This window comes from Arvicola amphibius, chromosome 11 (assembly GCF_903992535.2).
Source record: "Arvicola amphibius chromosome 11, mArvAmp1.2, whole genome shotgun sequence".
Taxonomy (NCBI): domain Eukaryota; kingdom Metazoa; phylum Chordata; class Mammalia; order Rodentia; family Cricetidae; genus Arvicola; species Arvicola amphibius.
This window is the reverse complement of record NC_052057.2, coordinates 63742216-63765016: the sequence shown is the minus strand read 5'-3', so window position 1 is coordinate 63765016 and position 22801 is coordinate 63742216. Positions and strand designations below refer to the sequence as shown.

Below are 22801 nucleotides of genomic sequence, written 5' to 3'. Positions count from 1 at the left end.
ATTTGAAGAAAATGAATTTTCTACAAAATTTCCTCCTGAATGTGTATACCTATTTAATACTCAAGATGTTTTTTGATGCTCAGTAAGATAGGACTGTGAATGAAGGTGCTTGCTGTCCAATCTGGCAACGTGATTTCAATACCTGTGACCCCCATAGTAAAAAGAGAGAATCAACTCTTCCAAACTGTTCTCTGACCCACACATGTGTGCTAGTTATGGCATTCACACACATACAGATTAATAAACAGATAAATATAATACAATTAGAACTAAGTATTTGAAAACAGCTCATAAAGTAGGTTTCAGATGTCAATATGTTGTTATTTTTTAGATTCTTTTTATTTAATAATGGGCACATTCTTCTCTGTTTGGAAGACTCACAGTTCAAAAGAGCACAGCAGTCAGGCAGGTGAGCTGAAGTGAGGCTCCAGCCTCCTGGGGACCATCGTGGCCACAGGGCTTGGATTTGGGCTGAGGTGGGCTGGGATGCAAACTGGCATCACTGGGTTTTCTTGTCTTGCAGGTTAGGCTGATGGTTTGCATTGCTTACTAGAACTTGCCAGTGTTTAAATGCTGTCTCAGTTTTTCTGAGGACTTGGTTTTATAGTCTTGGTTTTATAGGTTATAGCAATAGCCTTCTTTAGCATTTTTACTCCTTGGAAGCTCCACTCCAGCCTTTCATAAACTGAAATTCCTTTATCTCAAGGATTTCCCTCACCAATTTATTTACACTGTGACACAAAGAGTGAACATGATGGAGAATATCATGTGCTTTACACACAGTCTCCTCCCTACACAGCAGATCACTCATTTATGGGTATTTTCATTTTCTTATCAGTATAGCACAAACGGTATGAGATTTTTATTTTCCGCAGATGGAGCCTCACCTTCTAGAAAAAGAAATAAGAATAAGCTCTTGAAATTTAGTCAAACAAATAGATGCTCCACAGATGACCAACGATGGAGTGAATGGCTGAAGAATTACACATATTTAACCTTGAAAAGAAAAGGCTTAAGAATAATGAATTGTTGTGTAACAGTTTGTTCTTCCCAACAAGACATGAGTGTGTGCATATGTTCTTAAAATTTTGTTCTCAAAAATGTCACATTGTTTTCTTAAAGCCAGCCACTGTGTGATTAATTCCACTCTCCCAAACCAGCAAAATGATACAAATATCCTATAACTTATGAGCACATCCCTGTGTGGAAGGTGTGAGACACTGGCCAAGGGAAGAAACCTGTAGGTTTTGAAATAGCCAGTCACACAGAATGCATTTACTCTACATTAGAGTTCCTATTCTGAGATTATGCACTGTAAAATCTTACAGGCAGAATTATTTTAGTCCCATAATATAGTGAGTCTTTGAAAATGATTTGTTCTGTTCCTGTGGCTGCTTTCTGAGATTCTTTCTAATACCATTGGTTTCCGAAGTGTTTCATTAGTGTGCTGTGGCACAAATTTATTTTTTAATTTACTGTTTCGTATTTATAAATCTTGAGCCTACAGTTCAGTGTGTTTTAGAGTTTATAAATTTAGCTACCACTTCTTCAGTTTCATTCTCCACTATATGCTGACACCTATTTCTGATATGTTATGTTTTATCACTGTTCTCGCAGAGTCTCCGATGTTCTTCACCATATTTTCCATTTTTTTGTTTTTTCATGCTTCATACTGGTGTCCTTTAGTCACTTTACTAATTGTTTTTAGTGTGTATTTGTTCATGTGTGTACATTTTATTGACTAGGCATTCTTCATATAAATGTAAACTCTATTTGTAGTGAGATATAAAGTATTTGTGGGTGTATTTATTTTTGGTTAATTTCTCATGGTTGTTTGTTTATTTATGGTCTGGTAGTAAATATAATCACAATGTGAGATAGATAGAGACCTTAAACCTAGTTTTTAAGAATAATTGGAGTTATACTATGATAAATACTTTTTGAAATGTATAGTGATTACAGACTTTCATGTTGATAATATTTTTCCTTTAGGTTTTGTTAAGGTATTCTCCGCCATTTTCTAGCATGCATTCAATATTACAGAGAAGTCAGTCCCACAGCAGGATTCGAAAGAGAATAAGCAGGAGCACTCAGGCTATGGCTTATGTGTTTAACTGGACAAAGTGATTCACAGCACAAGTTCAAGTTTGAGTAGGTAGTGATTTGACTCAGAATAGAAGTAAAGAAATAATACTGCTTCCACAGCTTTTCGCACTGATGTATGTTATTGTTATTCTTATTTCAGAAGAAACAGAGATATGGAGACACTAAGTAATATATTAACGACAGGTCTGTCTCAGTGGGGAAACTCAGGTAATTTGCTTTTAGGCTGAGCTCTAAACTACTACCTACACTTATTCATGGAGGATGCTGAATCAACTGAATAAATGAAAGAAGAAAGACAAAAGATAATAAAAGGGGTTTGAAGCAACTATAAAAGACAGAGAGGGGAGGGAGGGAGGAAAAAAGAAAAGAAAGGGAGAGTTTACTCTGTGATAATGCTGATAGTCCTTTTGCAAAATCAGACAAAGTTGATATGAACCCTGTAGATATTTGAAAAAGAGGGATATACTTCTGAAGATGCTTGGTTTATAGCCAACTTCAGCTGTTAGAACCCACTTCTCAAAGTAAACTGGAAGAGACACACAATATCAAATAAAATAACATTATAAAGGGCTACAGAATTTATCTGTTTGTTTAATATGAGAGACAATTAAGAATAATTGGTGTTAACAATATTGGACCTTGCTTTGTGAATTCTCTAGTGCTTTAACAACTGGAAGAGGGTAAAAATAACTCCACATGTGCAAATAATGTTCTTGTTTGAAAAATGAGTGTTCCAGATATCATCAGGGTCACAGATCTAAATTTCTGAAGTCAAAATGTCAAGTATGGTTATAGATCTCTAATCTTCAGCTATATTGTATGTATCTATAAATGTCTTCAAATATTTTCTATAAATCTTCTATATATCTCTGTATCTCCAAAGGTTATGTATTGCCTAACTATTATATGCTATGTATAATTTTAGACAGTGGGAACATGGTATTGGGGGAAAAGAAAATCTCTGCATATTTATGAAGCTTTTATTCTGGTATGGGATAAATAAAAAAATAAAAAGGCTAATAATTAAGTTGCATGATGACAACAAATGCCATATGTACAAATAGCAAAATATATGGTTGGTAAATGCCTTGACAGTTGAAGCCTTCAGTTGTGGTTTGTTCCTTTATACAGTGACTTGTGAGCTAAGTGTGAGCCTTAGTTCTATTTTGACAAAAAATGAAGTTTGGAACAAATGGGAGGTACTGTCACTTGTTTGCAGAATTGATGAAGGATAGAGAATAACTACTGCAGACCCAAGGTAGAGAGTTTGCTTGCTACTGGAACTGTGAGGCCAGATGCACAGGGCTTTGTAAATAACCCAGAGAATCTAATGTTAATAGAAGATGAGGATCTTTTTGTTTCAAGTCTACGCATCTTAAAAAGCTACCTTTTTTGCCTTGTTGAGAGCAGACTGGGTTGGGTTAGGTTCAAAGTAGAGAAACCAGTTTGCAGAATGTTGTAATCATCCAAGTGGAAGAAGTTAGTCTTAGGCTAGGAAGGTAACAAGGCAGGTCTTAGGGAGAGGTGAGAACCTGTATAAAGTTGGGAGACAGAGTCATCAAAATATGTTAGAAGATCTGATATAGGTTATGGAGAGAAATGCCAGGGGAAACTGGAAGGTTCTTTTTTGAGCACCTGAGTGGAACCTTAAATCCTTAAGTGGCATGGAGAAGAGACTAACATTTGGAAAGATGGAAAGCCCCACCCATGACATGTTAATCAAAATGTGTCATGTCAGCCGGGCGGTGATGGCGCACGCCTTTAATCCCAGCACTCAGGAGGCAGAGGCAGGCGGATCTCTGAGTTCGAGGCCAGCCTGGTCTACAAGAGCTAGTTCCAGGACAGGCTCTAAAGCTGCAGGGAAACCCTGTCTCGAAAAACCAAAAAAAAAAAAAAAAATGTGTCATGTCTAGCCTTCACATATATGGCATTGGAATTCAAATGATAATAGTGAGCAACAAATAGGTTTGAAAGTAGACCAAGATTTTTAAAGTAGACCAAGATTTTTAAGTAGACCGTGATATTTAAAGTCACGTTCTATAGCAATCTTTCCATTGAATGTAAAAGGAGTTTTGGAGGATTGGGCAATGAAGAACTTGAGCACTGAAAGATGTTGGAGAGCAGAATACACAGTTCTTGTAATCCTAGGACTTGGAAGGAGGGTAGCAAATTTAAGAGTGACATTGGCAACAGAACAAGACCTTGTGTGAAGAAACCAAATTATTTTTTATAAAAGAAAAACAAAACAAACAACTGGTAAAAAAAAAATAGACTGTCAAAAGAAACTATAATTGAAGAATTGATTACTGAGTAGAGTAATCAATGAAGAAATCAGGAGTGCACGTTAAGGCCAAGTGAATAATCAGTCAAGCTTCTCATTGATGAAATGAGATTAAAAGGCCAGCAGGAAAGGGCTTGACAAGATGGAGGTCACTGGAGACATCTGTTTAAGACCTAAGCATGACTCAGGAAAAGCAAAGTCAAGAGAAGAAAAGGAACCAGGGTGGGCAAAGGCAGATTTGAAGAGAGAGATGGGTCAAAGAGTTTGGATGTGTGTGCTCTTTAAGAAAGAAATAGGGGAGGCAGAGGGAGGGAGGGATGGAGGGAGGAAGGAGGAAGGAAGGAAGGGAGGAAGGCAAAAAAGGAAGGAAAAAAAGGAAGGAAAAAAGGAAGGAAGAGAGAAAGGAAGGGAGGGAAGAAGGGAGGAAGGAAACAATATAAGTGAGATAGCATCATATTTATGAACTAATTAAAACCGTGAAGGACAGAGGGAAAAGGGCAACTGTAGGGGGAAGGCAGAGCTAGATAGGTTGAAAGCAACCTAGCACAATGGTTGGCTGCAGATAAGATTGTAGGGAAATTAACAAGGTAGGAACCACAGAAGAAACAGAGAGAGGAAGATGGGGAGGGGTTAGAGACATGAGGAGAAAGAGAGGTGTTTCTGAAAAGTGCCATCTAGGAGGATGGACAAATTATTCATCATGCAGAAGGAATGCTGAGTGGGCGTAAATGCAGGTGTCTTTCTAGCAATGTCAAGTCCAGGGTACTCAGCAATCTAGGACTAGTGAAAACTCACTATATCTCTAAGGTCTTTGCTTTCCTCCTCTCTGCCTCTGTTTCTTGAAAACTCCAAGTTGAATTATTGCCCCTTTCACCAGCTAAACTGCACTGCTTGCACTTTTGTGATTTCTGCACTATTTACTTTGTTTGCACGTCATAAATTAGTTCCTCATTGCATCAATAGTTAATGTTGATGGTGGAAACCATGTTGAGCTAAGCTTGGATTTATAAATAAACTAAGTTTTTTATTTTTATTTTAAGGATCTATTGTTTCTGAATCGAATTTGTGGACTGGGTTATAGAAACATGGTTATGATTTAGTGTAACTTTTGCATTAATGAAGTAATATTTAGGAGGTAAAATCTTTTATTCAGAGCAGTTTTATGAATGAATAAAAACATGCATGTTTAAGGCTTTAGAAGGAATGTCCTTTTTTAGTAGTTTTTGATTTTATATGGACAGAAAGGAAAAACCAAAACTAGAGGGAGGAATTATTTTACTCTTGGTATATCAAGTTAGCAGAACTATTTGTTTGTGTCAGGACTTTCTGTATTGTATGAGAACAATACATATGAGGATTTCCCAGCCACAGCATAGGGAGTCTGGATATCTCCACTGACAGATGTTTCTCCAAGTTTAAAGTGTTAGAATGAGGTTGAATGCTTTATTGATACTCTAAGATAAACCTAGCAAAGCCCAGAAATAGCTAAGGTTATTATTAGTGTGATGAAGAATAAAATGGATAAGAAAGTTTAGAGAGAAATGAAAGAAATGTAGATTCAAAACTAGAAATCTAAAACAAAATAGAAAATAAAAAAGAAGTAAGCAGTCCTGAGTCTTGGTCCTGACAACTTTATCATTGACTGGAAACCTTGCACAAATCCTTGCACTTGTGAGACTAGCCTTCACATCGGAAATTAGCCAAGTCTTATATAGACTCCTTTAGTACTAAAGAATGAATGGTTCTACAAATTATTTAAACCATGTCATCTATTAAAATTTAATGGCAAAATTTATTGATTCTCATTTCCCAACAGCTAACGACAATGAGCCTCCAGTTTCGTAGCTTCTTTGAAAATAAGATAGTAACAGAAACATGGAAATCAGTACATTTAGCCTCATTTCTCACTAATAATATTTGCTGTTTATGAGGTTGTTGGGCAAATTGCTTTACTGTATTTGTTTTATAATGATATAGGAAAGCTCTCTTTTTACTTTATGAATTTGCTGAGTGTTTTGTTTTTAAAATATATTGAATTAATGCCTTATTTTATCAATGGAGAAAATGTTTATCTACAAATAAATATTTGATAGATTCTCAATCTCTGTTAATATGACAGCTTCTTCCACCAAACTATCCCTCCTATTCTTAGGAAACATTTTTCAATGACTTCTTCAATATTTATTGAGCAATTTAGTGTTATTGCTGAGTTAAGTTTTTCTGGCTTCATAATCATGGATTTAAAATCTCATGGATCTTTTTTGGAAGGCATCTTAACCAACTTTCTAGCATCAAGACATTGTTTCATCCTAAGAGTTGGTTATGTTACAGAATTTCAGTACAGTCATGGATGGCAAATCTTCACATTTTATTCCTTGTTTTTGATATTAAAGGTATGATCAGGTGAACTTAGGGCTCTGAATTTTTTCTATGTTGTTTTGGTTATGTTTTGCTTTGGACTTACACTGACTTAATCAAATATGTGCTCCTTGCCTCCATGCTTAATGAAACAATTTGAAGTCTGAAAGAATTCTTCTCTAACAGTATTGTTAAATAGCAGCTTTGTCCATAGTTTTCTTTATTGTTGATTTGTTTTGTGACAGTTTAAAACATATTAAATAAATTTTCAAACATATAAGCATGGAAAGGGAAAATGCCTTATAGGAAGAAAATAACCTTACTAGCAAACAAAGATGAGTGGATTTCATGCTCATCGCCGTTGTCCTTGGTTTCTCAGTCCTCCTCCACCGTCAGCCACATTCAGAGAGTCCGGTTTGGTCCCCTGTTCCATCAGTCCCATTCCAACTGGACTTGGTGGTCTCCCGTTAGATCTGTCCCACCGTCTCAATGGGTACACGCACTCCTCACGGTCCTGACTTCCTTGCTCATGATCTCCCTCCTTTTGCTCCTTGTTCAGGACCTTGGGAGCTCAATCCGGTGCTTCGGTGATGAGCATGAAATCTACAGCATGGACGGGCTCACTGTGAGCCTTGTCAATTTGGTTGCTCACCTTCCTGGACTTAGGGGGAGCTGGGAGGACCTTGGACTTAACATAGTGAAGGGAACCCTGATGGCTCTTTGGCTTGGATAGGGGCAGAGTGGGGGTATGGGTGGAAGAGAGGGGAGGGAAAGGGGAGGAGGAGGGGAGGAGATGGAAATTTTTAATAAAAAATGAGAAAAAAAAGATGAGTGGAATTCCTGGTAAATAATAGTTTATAGCTTGTATTTATACTTCTCTTAGCACTATGGTTTTTCTTAATTTTCTTCCTTTCCCTGCAGATTTTTTTCATAAAATATGTTAAATATGTTTTCTATATTGTGGTTTCTGACATGAAAAGTTTTTAAATGAACTTTTACTCCTCTTAGAATAAAGACTGTGGAAAAGTACATTTTATTCCCTAGTAGCATAAATAGGTTGTTTATGAATTCCTCAAAAATAAATATAAATTCAATTATGGTGTACCTGAGGAAAGTATGGAGGAGGGGAGCTGTAGCCATGACAAGCTTTAGTTTTGCCTCTTTCTTCTCCCGTATGTGTATGTGAGAAAGAAAATGCAGCATTTGTCAGTTCTAATGTGTTGTGTGAGTTCTAAGATGAGTAAGTTGGCAGGGTGTGGGAAGATTGTTTGTTTGTCTTGGATTGATCCTGGATTATTCACCTACATCAGCTGAAGAGCTGAAAAGCCGGACTGAACTAATGCCTGGGAACTAGGTCTCTTGGTCTGGTGACCAGGGTTCTCTCCTACTGGAACTTGTGCATCAAGGGTGTGTGCATTTGTGAGATTTTCTCAGCCTAGACTATGACAATACCTTTGCCTCTGTCATGTGAGAGAAAATCTGTAGCTTTAAAGAAATATGGATCTATGTGTGTTGATAGAGACTAGTCATCCTAGCACTGAGGCAGGAGGATCCACAGCTCTAGGCCAAATTGGGTTATATAGAGTGTCCCTGTTTTATCGACAAAAGACCTTGTCTCAGAAAAGACAGAGATAGAGGGGAAAGGAGAGAGAGGGAGAGAGACAGAAATAGGGAGAGTCATAGACACAGAGAGAAGAAACGGTGAGGGGCAAAGGAAAAAAGAAGGGAGAAGCTCTGTAGAGAAATATATCAGTTTGATATATAAAATTAATATGCATTAATAATTATATTTAAAAAGAAGATCTATTGAACGAAAACTGACAACAAACTAAAGAGTTCCAAAGAAAGTCTTCCACATCTTCGTGTTTACTTACCCTGGGGCAGAGATAGTCCATCACAGAGTTCCATTTTTCTCAAGGCTGCCTTTCTACCCTGTTCCCCAGTGACCTACCTGTTTTGAGAACTGGAAGACCTTTTTTCACCTCCTTGGTAACTGAGTATTTTTAGGAAAGGAAGTTATACATTTTTAAAAAAATATTTCACAATTTTCTCTATTTATTATATTTGATAATAACTCATACCAAAATTTGCAATATATTGTTGGCAGTGTTTATTAGCTTCAGAACTGACAAACATTTTCTTTCTCAATTGCATTTCTTCTGGGTTTTATCTATCACCCTTGTCTTAGTCTCTGAGAAGACATGATAGGTGGTTTTCACAAGAAGTCACTGCTTTTTTCTTTCATATGAACCCCAATGATTGAAACATCTGTGACCACTTGTTGTCTGAATGACAAGTTGACCTCTCTCTCATGAAGAATTTCTCAAAGTAAGTCACCCAGAGCAGAGTTACATCAGGATTATTTACTGGAGGACTTTCAACATCACTAACGTACAAAAAAAAACATTGCATTGGGATCCTTGAGAAGATAATAAGAAGAACCTCCACCTGACGATAGATGAAGAAAATGACAGAGCCCCACCTTGGAGCACCGGACTGAGCTCCCAAGGTCCTGATGAGGAGCAGAAGGAGAGAGAACATGAGAAAGAAAGTCAGGACCGTGAGGGAACCTCCAGCTGGCGACAGATGGGGAAGGTGACTGAGCCCCACATTGGAGCACTGGACTGAGCTCCCAAGGTCCCGATGAGGAGCAGAAGGAGCGAGAACATGAGGGAGAAAGTCAGGAACGAGAGGGGTGCGTTCACTCATGGAGACGGTGGGACAGAACTAATGGGAGATCACCAACTCCAGTTGGAATGGGACTGATGGATCATGCGACCAAACCCGTCTCTCTGAGTGTGGCCAACAGCGGGGGCTGACTGAGAAGCAAAGGACAATGGCTCTGGGCTCTGATTGTTCTTCATGGACGGGCTCTGTGGGAGCCTTCTCAGCTTGGTCGATCACCTTCCTGGACCTGGGGGGAGTTGGGAGGACCTTGGTCTTAGCATAGAGTGGGGAACCCTGATGGCTCCTTGGCCTTGAGAGGGAGGGAGGGGAGGTATGGGTGGAGGGGAGGGGAGGGAAGGGGGAGAAGGAGGGGAGAGAAAGGGGAGAAGGAGGGGAGAGAAAGGGGAGAAGGAGGGGAGGGAGGGGGGAGGAGGAGGGAAGGAGATGGAAATTTTTAAATATAAAAAAAATAAACCATGAGAAAAAAAAATAAAAAAAATAAAAAAATAAAAAGACAGTATAATCATGATGTGTAATATTTCGTGGGTCATTTTGAATCCAATACCTTTAGTGCTTTCTATGAAGCACTAAAGCAGGTGAAAAATAAGTTATCAGAATAGACTTTTAAAAATATTGATTTGACAGCATCCTTTTGCCTAACTATAGGTAAGGCAATTAGAAGGAATGAATAGGTCTTTTGCACATTAATTAGCCTTGTAGAAGTAATCATGAAAGCAATCCCTCCCCATTTTCCTTCTCCTTTTTTTCTTTGTTCCCTAGCAAACACTTATGCCTCGCATGGTGTATGGAAGGATTTGTTTGATTCATCATCCTCCCCTCGTACAGAAGGAACACTGAGTGGAAGAAACACATTTACCTGTATTTTACAAAAACCATGAGATAACTGCATGAATGCATTAAGGGATTGGGAGTGCAGACATGAGCCCAGTAATTGGGAAGCAGAAGCATACAGATCTCTCTGAGTTTGAGTCCAGCCTAGTATATATAGTGAGTTCCAGGTCAGCCAGGGCTACATAGTGAGACCCTGTTTCAAAACAAAGCAAAATAAAACAAAACAAACAACAAAACAAAACAAAAAAATGAATTAAAAGCACTGTTAAAAATATCTCATTGTCCTACAAGCAAACTCCTAGACCAGCAGTTTTGAAGGATGCTCTTGTAACATAAAGATCCATTGAGAATCATGGTATGATGCTGTAATTTCCTAAGATTGCCAAATTTACTGTCAGTTGCTTATTTATTTAGATATTAAAGACTTATTTTATTTTTACACCCCAGCTGCAGTTTCCCCTCTCTTCTCTCCTTCCAGTCCCTCCACACCCACCTCTGCTCTGTTCACAACCACCAATCCACTCCTCCTCAATCTCTGTTTAGAAAAGGACATGTCTCCAATGAGTCTCAACAAAACATGGGATGTCAAGTTGCAGTAAGACTAAGCACCTCACCATATATTAAGGCTTGGCAGGGCTATCCGGTATGTGTAGTAGGGTCTCAAAAGCCAGTAAAAGAATCAGAGACAGCCTCTGCTTCCAATGATAGGTGTCCCAGAAGAGGATCAAGCATCATAGCTATAACATACATGCAGAGGGCCTAGGTCAGTCTCATGCAGACTTCCTGGTTGTCGGATTAGTCTCTGTGAGCCAACTAAGAGCACAGGTTAATTAATTCTGTCAGTTTTCTTGTGGTATATCCTGGACCCATCTGGCTCCTACAATCCTTTCTTCCCCTCTTCTTCATGATTCCCTAAGCTCTGCCTAATGTTTGTCTGTGGATCTGCATGTGTTTCTGTTTCCATCAGTCTCTGATGACAATTGGGCTAAGTACCCATCTGGTCACAGAAGATGGTCAATTGAGGCTACTTATCTGCTATTGCTAGGAGTCTTAGCTGGGGTCATCCTTGGTGCCTGTGAGATTCCCTTGCATCAGGTTTTTACCTGACTCTGAGTTGCCACCCCCCATTTCTAGTAGTCTCTTCCATTACTTTTCTCTAACTGCCCCCCAACCTGAGTGCTCATTGTCCCATCGTAGTGCACCTTCAGTTCACTCACAAAATCTCTTCCCCTTCCCCTTCCCAGGGAGATCCAGGCATTTGCTCCTGAACCTTCCTTGTCGCCTAGTCTCCCTGGGTCTGTGGATTGTGGCATTATTACCCTTTACTTTACAACTAATATCCACTTAAGAGTGAGTACATACCATGTGTGTCTTTATTGGTCTGGGTTACGTCATTGAGGATTTCTTTTCCTAGTTCCATCTATTTGCCTGCAAATGTCCCTGCATCCTCGTTTTTAACAGTTGAGTTAATGTACCACATTTTCTTTTTCCATTTCTCAGCTGAGGAACTTCAGGTTACTTACAGTTTCTGGCTATTACAACTAAAGCTTCTATGAACAGAATTGAGCAAGTGTCCTTGTGATGTGATTGAGAATCCTTCAGGTCTATGCCCAGAGGGATAGAGCTGAGTCTTGTGGTAGATTGAGTCCCAGTTTTCTAGTAGCCACACTGACTTCCGAAGTGGCTGTGCAAGCTTGCCCTCCCACCAGTAGTGGAACAGTGTTCCCCTGGCTCCACATCCTCTCCAGCTGAGCTGTCACTTGTGTTTTTTATTTTAGCCATTCTGACATGTGTAAAATGGAATCTCAGAGTTGTTTTATTTTGCATTTCCTTGATGTCTAAGGATGTTGAACATCTCCTTAAGTGTTTCTGGGTCATTTAAAATTCTCTTTTAAAAGGACTTATTTTGTGTGTGTGCAAGTTGGTGAGTTTATATCAACCACAAGCATACATATGCCTGCAGAATCCAGAAGAAAATGCCACATTCCATAGAAGTGGTGTTAAAGGTAGTTATAAGCCACTAGGCATGTATGATTGGGACTGAATAAAAGTCCTCTGCAAGACCTGAAGGGATAAATGTCCTCTTATGTAAAAACCATAAAATTTTTAATATTGTTGTGAACTATCTCTTTAATTGTGTAAAAATGTGTTGCTGTTACAAATGCCTGCCTACATTTTCTGACTGCTCTAATAAAGAAGGGAATGGTCAACAGCTAGTATGAGAAAGGATAGATGGGGCTGGCAGGCAGAGAGATACATAGGAGAAGAGAAAAAAATGAGAAAAAAAGAAAGAAAAGAATGAGGGAGTAAGGCCAGAAATCAGGCATCTGCTATCCAGCTAAACACTGGAGAAAAGAGAAAAAAAAAGACATACAGAAAGAAAAGTAAAAAGCCCTAAGGCAAAAGGTAGATAAAGAGAAACAGGTTGATTTAAGTTAAAGAAAAACGCTAGGCAGAAATGAAACTATGGTAGCCAGAACATTCATAAGCAATAAAAAAATCTCCATATCATGACTTGGGAATTAGTTGGTGGACCAAAAAAGAAAGCCTGGTACAAAATCTTAGCTCCTAATTCAATAATGTTGAAAGATAATTAGACCATGAGGGCTTTGTACTCATGAACAAGTTCATTGAATCATCCCAAGAGTAGGTTTGTCGTCATAGGTAGGTTTCCTAGAACAGTATATGCTCAGCTCCTTTTCTTACCTAAAAGTACAGTCTTTTGCCCTGATCACTTACTTCTATCACAGAATATCCTGGAAGAGGGGACAGAATAATTGAAAAGCCAGATGACCAGGATGTTTGCTGCTAGATAGTGTCATATAGACAAGACAGGGAAGCAGCACCCATAAAATCGTAACATCATGGCTGACCAAATAAGACTTGCATAATGGCAGTATCAATCCACAAAGCCAACAAGGTTAGGGGGAATTTCACAAGGCTTTGCACCCTGATGAGGATATAAAAACAATCAATGACTGCTTAAAGAGGAAGAATTGGTTTTCCTGTGGATGAACTTCCTGGTAGTTATCCAGTTTCAAGTGATCAGCCATGAACACAAGTATATAAGAATGACTCTAACTGAGCTAAGTTGTATGTGTGTAACAGTTATAATTATAGAAAAAGATGTCATAATTTGAGGAGTTAAAGCAGACATTGTAGGAATTAAAAGTCGAGGGGGTGAAATGATGTAAATATAGTAGTCATGCACAAAATGATTAAAATTATTTTTTAAAAGAAAAGGTCTATACTGCCAGAAAGGCACATTAAAGGGAATGATGGCAATGTCTTAGAAAAGGAGAAGAACCATAGGGAAAAGCTAAATTTTCTTAGGCATTATGTAATTCTGGGAGAAATATAAACAATGATACGAATTTTGATGCTGCTAGCCAGAAATGAGGGAATGGTATTGGAAACTTCCATAAAAGCCATCTTTTTTATAGAGTAGCAGAGAACTTGGCTGAATTATGCCCATGCCCGAAGGCTTTGTAGAAGGAGAAGTTTAAGATGAGTGAGCTGGGACATTTGGTGGAAGAAACTTTTAAGCAGAATATTCAAGGATTCACAGCCTTCTTGTAGGTGAGTACAGTAAAATTAGAGAGGCCAAAATAATTAGATATGAAATTTATAATTAAAAGGAACCAAAAGAAGAGGAGATGGTGTGGTCACGCTGCCCTTTGATAAATGAATGGGCATGAATAAAAAAAAGCTAGGTGCTCTTTGTCAAGATAATAGAAATAAATTCTGCATGTAGTTCAGAGATTTTGAAGGTTGCCTTAAACTGTCAGAGACCCAAGGACATAGAAGGGCAGAATGAATCTAGAATAAAGGACTAAATGTTCTCTATGGATTTGTTGTCTAGTGTCATGGTGTCAGGACTGTTCCACCTACAGTCTTATGTGGTTCCTATCATAGGGTACTAGGCCTCAAGAAGCCTTAGGGTCAACTTGGGTTAACATGTCTAGAGGACACACATGGTAAAACCTGGAAGGGATCCAGTGGCACTAATTCAGCAAGCATGCAGGACACCAGCACTGTGGGGCATAGTTTCTGGCACCTACAACTCAAAGGAATTCATTAGCAGTCTAGAGGCCCAGGCACAGACTTGTTGCAGGAGATATGAGGGCTCATAGTGTATAGGATATTTTTCTCATGTTTGATTTCAAAGGTTTTGTTTTATAGTTTCCTTGCTGCTGTGGAAGGACCTCGGAGTTATATTCTTGTGTATAAACATTTCAGCTATTGCTTTTGAGTTGGGCCTGCTGAGACTGTGACAAAAGATAGAACGTGAGTCATAACTAAATCTAGGGACACTGACCTTGCTGTCAAGGCTGGCTTATTAGAAGGCCGCCATAGGGTAATAAGAGTAACTGCTCTATTGTGTCTCATCCTTGTTCTGGATGTATGAATACCAAACAATGCTGCCTACAACCTTCCAGATGGTTCCTAGATGGTTTGATTAAACTGTCATTGGAAAGTTCAGACCTAGATCATCAGCGATCCCTGGATAGACAAGGCTTGGAATAGGTTTTCTTTATAAGGACGAGATATACAAAGGAAGAGATGGACAAGAGCTACATATTTTCTTTAGAGCCAGACACATGAAATGAGAGTCCAGAAAGCCCTTAAGTCCTACTGGACAGCTAGTAATTCAGTAGAAGAATTGGGTAGGATGAAGAGTGGGAATCAGCTTTTAAACAAAAATCAAGTCCTCTGTAGAGAGAAGTCAATCTAGAGCTTGGGCTGTCAGCATATTATTATGTGCATATATAATGCTAACATATAGTAGCCCTGAAAGGATCACAAAGAAGACAAGACTTTAGCTTGAAAAATATAGACATTTTACTTGATTAACTGGATTTCGCCACAGCAGACTTTAAGCATTCTGCTCATCGTCTCACCACCAGTGAGGGGAATCTTTAGAGTCCTTTGGCCTGGGTCTGATATTGCGTATGCCTGTCTCTTTATGCTTGTTTTTGCTACCATTCCTCTTACTCCATTACTCCAGGTGCTAGTAAATGAGAATAATGGCAAGGTTGCCTCCACTGCAAATGGAGGAACACCAGAAGAAAACAAGCTGATGACACCAAGGGAGACACCCTCTGGCTACTTGCCTTGAGTTCCCAATTTCTGATTGCTTGGGTCCCTTTAAATATTGGGAGTTGGAGTTGGCCTCACTCTAAAGTATTGCCCTCAGAATCTCTGAGTGAGCCTTGGGTATTTTTTAAAGATATATTTATTATTTTGTTTAATATGTCTGTGTGTGTCTGCATGTAAGTGTCTCTCTCTGTGTTTCTTTCTTTGTGTTTCTGTGTCTCTGTCTCTCTCTCACACACACATACTCACTTCCTCTCTCTACCCCATTCTGTGTGTGTGTGTGTGTGTGTGTGTGTGTGTGTGTGTGTGTGTGTGTAGGAGACCCTGGAAACCGAGTTCCTCTGCATGAAGTGCAAGTGCTCTTAACTACTGAGCAATCTCTCCACCTTGGGAAAATTTTATGCTTCTTGGATGACTAATATATGCAGACAGAAATGAGGTCTAGTGAATATATATCAATAAGCCATTATACAAACACAAAAGAATGGTCAATTGTGCAAAATCAATTATTTATATATGAATCTGACATATACATGTCATAACCCATATTAATATATACACATTTATAATACACACATTGAAAAGCACACAAAGGCACTCCTTTTAATTATTCTTTTAACTGCTCCATTTATACAAATTCTATTAAGATGTTTTACCCAAAATATGCCATGTTAAATGTCAGTTCCTGAGTATTTATAGGCAGTGGGATAAGGAAGATGAATTTTATTGTGAGATGAGTTGGAGAACCACATAAAACAGTTACTCTGGTTGCTTCCTTTCATTCCCATTTCTTCTGTGTTCTCGTTTCCACCCTTGTTATTACCATTTTTCCATCTTCCCCTTACTTCCTTTCCCTCCTCTTTCTTCATTCTTATTTGCGATGGTCTAACATGAGCCATGTCCTAAAGGTAGTTGATCAGAGACTGCTTCTTTCTGTTGGGAACATTGTTCTAAAGGTGTCCTACAGAAGCATTCTTCTGTATAGGAGGACAGAAATACGAAGGTAGATTCTTGGAGGGTAGATTCGTGTTATCTGATGGCTGACTCTGTAGAAGTCGGCAACTTTTGGTATTTGGGGTATTTCTCAATACCATTACTCCTTGATTATGTAATAAATAGTTCAATGAGTTTTTCTGCAGAATTTATCACGCCATTCAGCTAATAGCTAGAGGAGCATTCCAAAGAAGGAGCCCAATTTATATGATTTGACTTTTAAGACAGTCTCCTTTTACCCCATGTTTGTCTTTAAAATAGTCCTGGATCCATAAGAATGAGTATGTAGGCAGTATCCTTGTATAAATATATATGACAGTAGAAGTCTGGTTTAATTGTCTTTTCTATTTACCACTGTTTGATAGTTTCTGAGAATACTCAAATTCTGAAAGTTTATCCTAGAAATCTGAGATAATAATTTGTCATGGTCTGGGACCAGCCCAGACCATAAATTATTTCTCTGACCAGCGGAGAGGCATGGGAATAAAGACAAAACTCACATGACTTTATCGGGAGGGAGTTTTCAGTGATCCCTCATGAAATCCTGAGTTCCACATCCTGAAAATTCACCCATGTTTATTCTCCAAACAGCTTTAACTGAGGGGGAAATTCATTAGTATTCTGTTTCCTAGGTAACGTCCACACCTTTCTATGCCCATTTTGTCATGTCTTCCTATCTATGCCTGCTCTGTCATGTAAACTGAGTTAACACCTCTTTCCCAGGTAGACCTCCCAAATTACAAAGGAGCAGGGCGGCATTAGCATATCCTGTCCCTTTGTTTAGGATGGGGTCAGTTTGTCTCAAAAGGCTAGGTGGCCACCCTCTGTATGACCAGGTGCAAACTGTGGCCTGCAAGTCTGGTCGCCATACCATGTAGAAATATAGGCCTGTATAATATGGCCCTACAATCCACTCCCTCTTATTAATTTTAATAAAACCTGTGCTTCTACAACAATAATTTAGTTTTTCTAAAGAGAAGAAAATTCCCCTTTGAAAAAAATAATGACTAAATGGTAAATGAATTGATTTCGATGAAGAAGTAGAGATGAGTGTAGCTCATATTTTTATGGTGTCCCTGAGTTCAATGTAAAAGAATCATGAAACATTTGATGGATATTTGGCAGAAGTACTAGACTCTACTCTTTTGAAGACTGTCTGGAAATAAGATCCAGTGTCTCACCAGCTCTGCCCTGGGGACACTGGCTATTACAGTGTGCTCTCAGTGTCTCAGCAACTCTGCCCTGGGGACACTGGCTATTACAGTGTGCTCTCAGTGTCTCACCAGCTCTGCCCTGGGGACACTGGCTATTACAGTGTGCTCTCAGTTGCTGGGATAAAACACTGACAGAAACAAACTGGCAAAGAAAGGATTTAATTTGCTTACAGGTTCCAGTCTACCATTGAGAGAATCCAGGCATGAACTCAAAGCAGGAGCCTGAAGCAGGAACTGAATAAGAGACCATGGAGGAATGGTACTTACTGACTGACTTGCTACTGTGAATTGCACAGCTGTGCTTCTTATACAGCCAGTAGCCACTGGCTGTTTACAGCTGGCTTGGCCATTCTACATCATTAGCAACATATCCACAGACTCATCTGATGGATGGACATAATCCTTAACCTGATAATCCTTCTTCCCAGGTATGTCTAGTTTTCTGTCAAGGGGATAAAAACCAGCCAGCATATTGTCTACACTACATTTAATACTGCTTAGCACATTTAAATACCAATAGAGAAAACAGACTTGGAAAAGGGCCCTGGAAGTGTTAGGAATTTATGATGTTCCTTCATTTCATTGTTTGAAACCGTTCAGAGCCTCTCAGTGTTTTGGAGCAAAGGACTCTTGCCTCACTTGTCTAACAAATCTGAACATATGAATCCATCATAATTCAGTGGGAATGAGCCAAAGCAAAGCTATTCTTTTATAGGAAAGAATTCTTTTAATTTAGAGAGAATGATTGATATATAAATATTCCCATTCAGGAAACCCTCATGGAATGACTTCTCTTTTAAATAAATTCTGTCCTTTCTCTGTGGTAACATAAAGTAGTGATCTAAATAATAAACACATGGATACAACAAATTGAATACAGTAATAAGAATTTCACTGCCTCTTTATTAATGTTGAGGCCATGGCTTTCATCTTCTATGTGAGCCTCAGAAAGTTATTTAATTTAATTTTCTAGAATTTTGTTCACTTAAAAATATTTATTTTAACTAATTATATATTCTTTGTTTATTTTGCCAGGTTGTTTTCAGTTACCAAATCAGCTGAGTCAGAGTTGAATATGCTCCCACATGCCAGTGTCACCATCATTGCCATCCTCATGTCATAGTGGACATCACTTCCTGAGAAAGAAAAGGCCATACTGGGGGAATTTATTTCAATAGCCTTTTATTTTACTTAAAACTGTATATGTCTAACATAAAATTGTATTTTATTCAACCACCAGAGGGAGCCTCCAAATCTATGGTTTCTGAAAAGGAAATATGACTGAAATGTCAACTTTATAAATATTATGCTTGACAACTAAAAACCCAATACATTCCATTTCATTCCATTGGCTTCCATGAGGGTTTTCATATAGAAGATGTCAGGCTCTTTTCCTGTTCCATATGCCATATCATTTTGGTTAACAGTTTTTATATAATACTCTATTTTTGCATGATTTTGTTTCTTTCAGTGTTTGAGTAATTCTGATATTTTAATTATACAGTTGATTGAGACTCACCAATATCTTGTTTCAAAATGATTTTCCTTCAATACTTCTTTTAAGTCCTAGCTTTTTTCAGGTGTATTTTTGTCTTCACATTGATGATCTTTATCCATATATTTTTTCTATAACCCCAAACCAAGGGTTTGCCACATCTATTCCTTTCCATATTTATTAATTTTGATACATTGCTTGTCTGACCAGGATTTATTATTAAATATTTAAGAAGTGTCTTGGGATTTTAGAATTATGAGTCTTTTTTATATTTGGAAATGTTAACCTAATGCATGTTTGACAAATAGGGTGACCATGATATTTTCAGGTGTTTCCTTCCATCATCTGCAAGCTCATTTTCTCCCATGGAGAATCAAGTGATTCAAATGTTTCCACCAATATTATTTACACATGGGATGAGGAAGGATGTTATCCAACTTTTTCCTCTTGGCAGAGCTGGCTATTTCCCATAAGGGAGAGCCCTGGACCTCCCAGAACTAACCTCCTTCGATTGCTGATACCTTGTCAGTAAACTTGAGTTTCCATGTCCATTTAGGTCTCTCTCTCACCTTCCCTCCCTCTGTCTCTCTCCATCCCTCCTACATAGACTTAGGCACGCATCATGCTGCTGTCACTACAGCAGCTGAGCTAGTCAAGATACCCATTATCTCCAAGCATTTCCTCCTGTCTGCTATCTATCGTGATAAGAATACTTACTTACCACAGTAGCACATCTTTAGGGAAGGGTAGCTCTTGAAAGAATTTGTTTTGTCTACTGTTTGTGCATCACACTGTCAAGTGACCCTGTTTTTTTTTTTTTCTTTCACACACTAATGTCATCAATCTTGTTTTGTGACTGTGAAAAATTGTTGTGCACGGAGGTTAAGAAAATTACCCAGGGTCACGGAGCAGATGAGTGAAACCTAGGCCCAGAGCCAGGACTCTGGACCGCTGCGTTGACATATGGTCGTCCAATGCTCCACAGCTGCAGGCTACTCTGCTCCTTCCCAGTGCACTTGATAAACGTCAGCTATTTTAACTCTCCATCTGAGTCAAAGTCAATGGAATTTCACTAAAGTTAGTAGAATGTTGTCTCAGTAGAAAAATAAATTATGAATAATGAATAGAGGTGAAACAGATTCATCCCTAGTCAGTATTGACAGAATCATTCTTCTTTTTCTTTAACTTCTGACTCTCCAGAAAGTGCTTATAGATGTGTAATATTTCCACAAAAAGTTTCTATGACAACACCACCTGAATACTAACATTTTAGACAAAGTATTCCTTTGATATTTGTATAATTGATAGTTATATGTAGATCTTTATTGGATAAATAAAGACTATTTTCAAATAAAGTAAAAACGCAATATATAAACTTGCTGGGTTTGAATTTTACTGCACAAAGAAAAGGTATTCAACAAGGTGTTTAATAACTCAGTTGATAATGCTCTTTTAGAAGGCAAATGAGCTCATTCACTTTCTAACTTAGAAGTCCAAGGAAGCTGTCAGGTAAGATAAGCTGTCAGTGACAAACAAAGTCAGTTGGCATCTTACTTCACTGAGACTGTTCCCTGGACCAGCTGTTTTGCAATCAAACATACCCATGGGCATGTAAGTCTGGCCTTGCAGTACATGGTTGGTATGAGGTCTCTTCAGCACTGGCTTATCCTCCCTTACCTCTGTACTACCTTCAGAAGCAGCAGAATGTCTCGTTGTATGCATTTTGGGAAATGGATGCACACTCTGCTCTAATGCAGACCCATGAATGCTGCCTCCTCAGCCTACAATGGGTGGAGGGAGGCAGCCCATGACTAATACAGGGTTTAAAGGAAGAGTACTAAGGAAAAGCAAGGATATGCAATAAAAAATGTTAAAACAGATTTCTCATGTCATTTTTAACAGCACATTGCATCAATAGGGTTTATTTCACTTGTTTAAAAATAACTCTTAATTAACACTGAGGATGTATGAAAGCAGACAGTATTAAAACTAGGGATTAAAAGTGTTTTACAGAAAGCAATTTCTTGATTATGTGTTTATGCTTTTTATTTCAAATTTAATAATTCTATGAATACGTTTCACTCAGGTGCTCCAGCTTTGTCACAATCTTACAAATAAATAATGCATTTCTTAGCAGCATCCTCCCCAAAGGAGAAGTGCTGTAAACATTCATTTTGACTTGTCATGGAGGCAGTGGTTCTCTTCTTTTGTAATACATTTTTAAAGCCTGAAAAAATAGCATAAAGCATAGTTCCTCTTAATGAGATGAGCCACATGAAAATTTCAGAGCTCTCAAGGCTGCGAGGGCCTGTGAGAAGATATCACCCCCGCTGACAGCTGAGCAAAGGCATGCCTGTGCTCTGCTAGTTCCATCTTCAGAATGATGACAGCAATATGTATCCTGGAACTTAGCTGCTGGAAGTTAAAGTTCAACTCCTCTACTAAAGAAATTATATTAGACATGCTACTTAGTTTCTATGCCTCAATTTACTTATTAAAACAAGAAATATAATTTGGAATGGGGATTGCAGGGGCTAAATTTTTTATTCTGTATAATATTTAAACTAGTGTACAAACCAATTTATTTAAACAAAAACACTTTTTGTAGCACAATTTCCCACTATAATTCAACATTTCCGTAACCATGACTAAGTTTTGCCATCACAAATCTAGAATGCTTACATAAGAAATCTGCTTGTCCCAGGCATTACTAAACTGAATTTGAGTTTTTTCTCATCCATTAGAAGGTCTAACATAAAATGGAGTGAGGTAGGAAAAGCAGAAGGCTTAGAAAAAGTCTTGGCTATAATTAATCATTAAATAAATGTCTACTGATTTGGAACTTTGTGGAAAAAATCATTATAGATGCCAAACAAACAATGTTAAAATCAAGTGGCTAAAGAAAGCATTATAGGAGCAAAACAGATTGTTTTTTAAAGTGGACAAAAGTGTTTTGACCATATTAGAATCATAACACTTTCAAACCATACTCTTGGAAGTAAATATTTAGAGGGTGTTTCCAAAAAATTCTTTTATCCTTCCTGGATTTTATAGGTACTTTATGGGTTAGAATAAAGAACAATATTGTAAGAATAAATTCATATCAACTAGGAAATTATTTTAGAAACACTGCTAAAACTCACTTAAATTCATAAAAGAAAAACCACATGCTTCAGTTTCTCTTGTAGCTCATTGCTGAAGTATATTACCTTTTATTTTATTTTATTATTTATTTTTTCATTTATATATTTGTTTGTTTGTTTTGTTTTGTTTTTTGAGACAAGGTTTCTCAGTAGCTATGGATCCAGTCCTGGAACTCTGTAGACCAGGCTGACTTTGAACTCACAGAAATCCACCTGCCTCTGTCTTCTGAGTGCTGGGATTAAAGACACGAGCCACTTCTGCCTGACTATATAACCTTTTTTTTTTTTTCTGATTATGAGTAGCAGAAAAATCTAAAGTGCATGCCAAATGGTGAGCAAATTACTGAGGGTTTGAGCATGGCGCTACCCATCATTCATTATAGTGCTAGGAATGAGGAGCCTGTATTGAGACCAGCCAGGTTACATAGATAGAGTGGGTGCCAAAAGAGACAAGTCAGCTATTATCTGACCATGTAAAAAGCAGCCAACATTGGGCCATCTTAATTTTAAGCTATGGATATTTTCTATCAGATAATTGAACACAAAAGTCCCCGCTTTGGGCCACCAAGATGGCTTAGTGGGTCAAGGTGCTTGC

At 38.2% G+C, this 22801-nt stretch overlaps 1 long non-coding RNA gene across 5 annotated transcripts in view; it reads left to right on the top strand.

Annotated features, from left to right (window-relative positions):
- LOC119826637 overlaps positions 1–20438 on the top strand; it is a 72184-nt gene extending 51746 nt beyond the window's left edge. For 2 of the 5 annotated variants that reach the window (XR_005287460.2, XR_005287456.2), the window contains 4 exons: positions 13708–13843; positions 15273–15481; positions 17742–17996; positions 18604–20438. This is a non-coding gene — a long non-coding RNA (uncharacterized LOC119826637). The remainder of the gene's footprint in view (positions 1–13707; positions 13844–15272; positions 15482–17741; positions 17997–18603) is intronic. The other 3 variants (XR_005287457.2, XR_005287459.2, XR_005287458.2) reach the window with 3 other exon arrangements.
- Positions 20439–22801: the final 2363 nt, after the last annotated feature.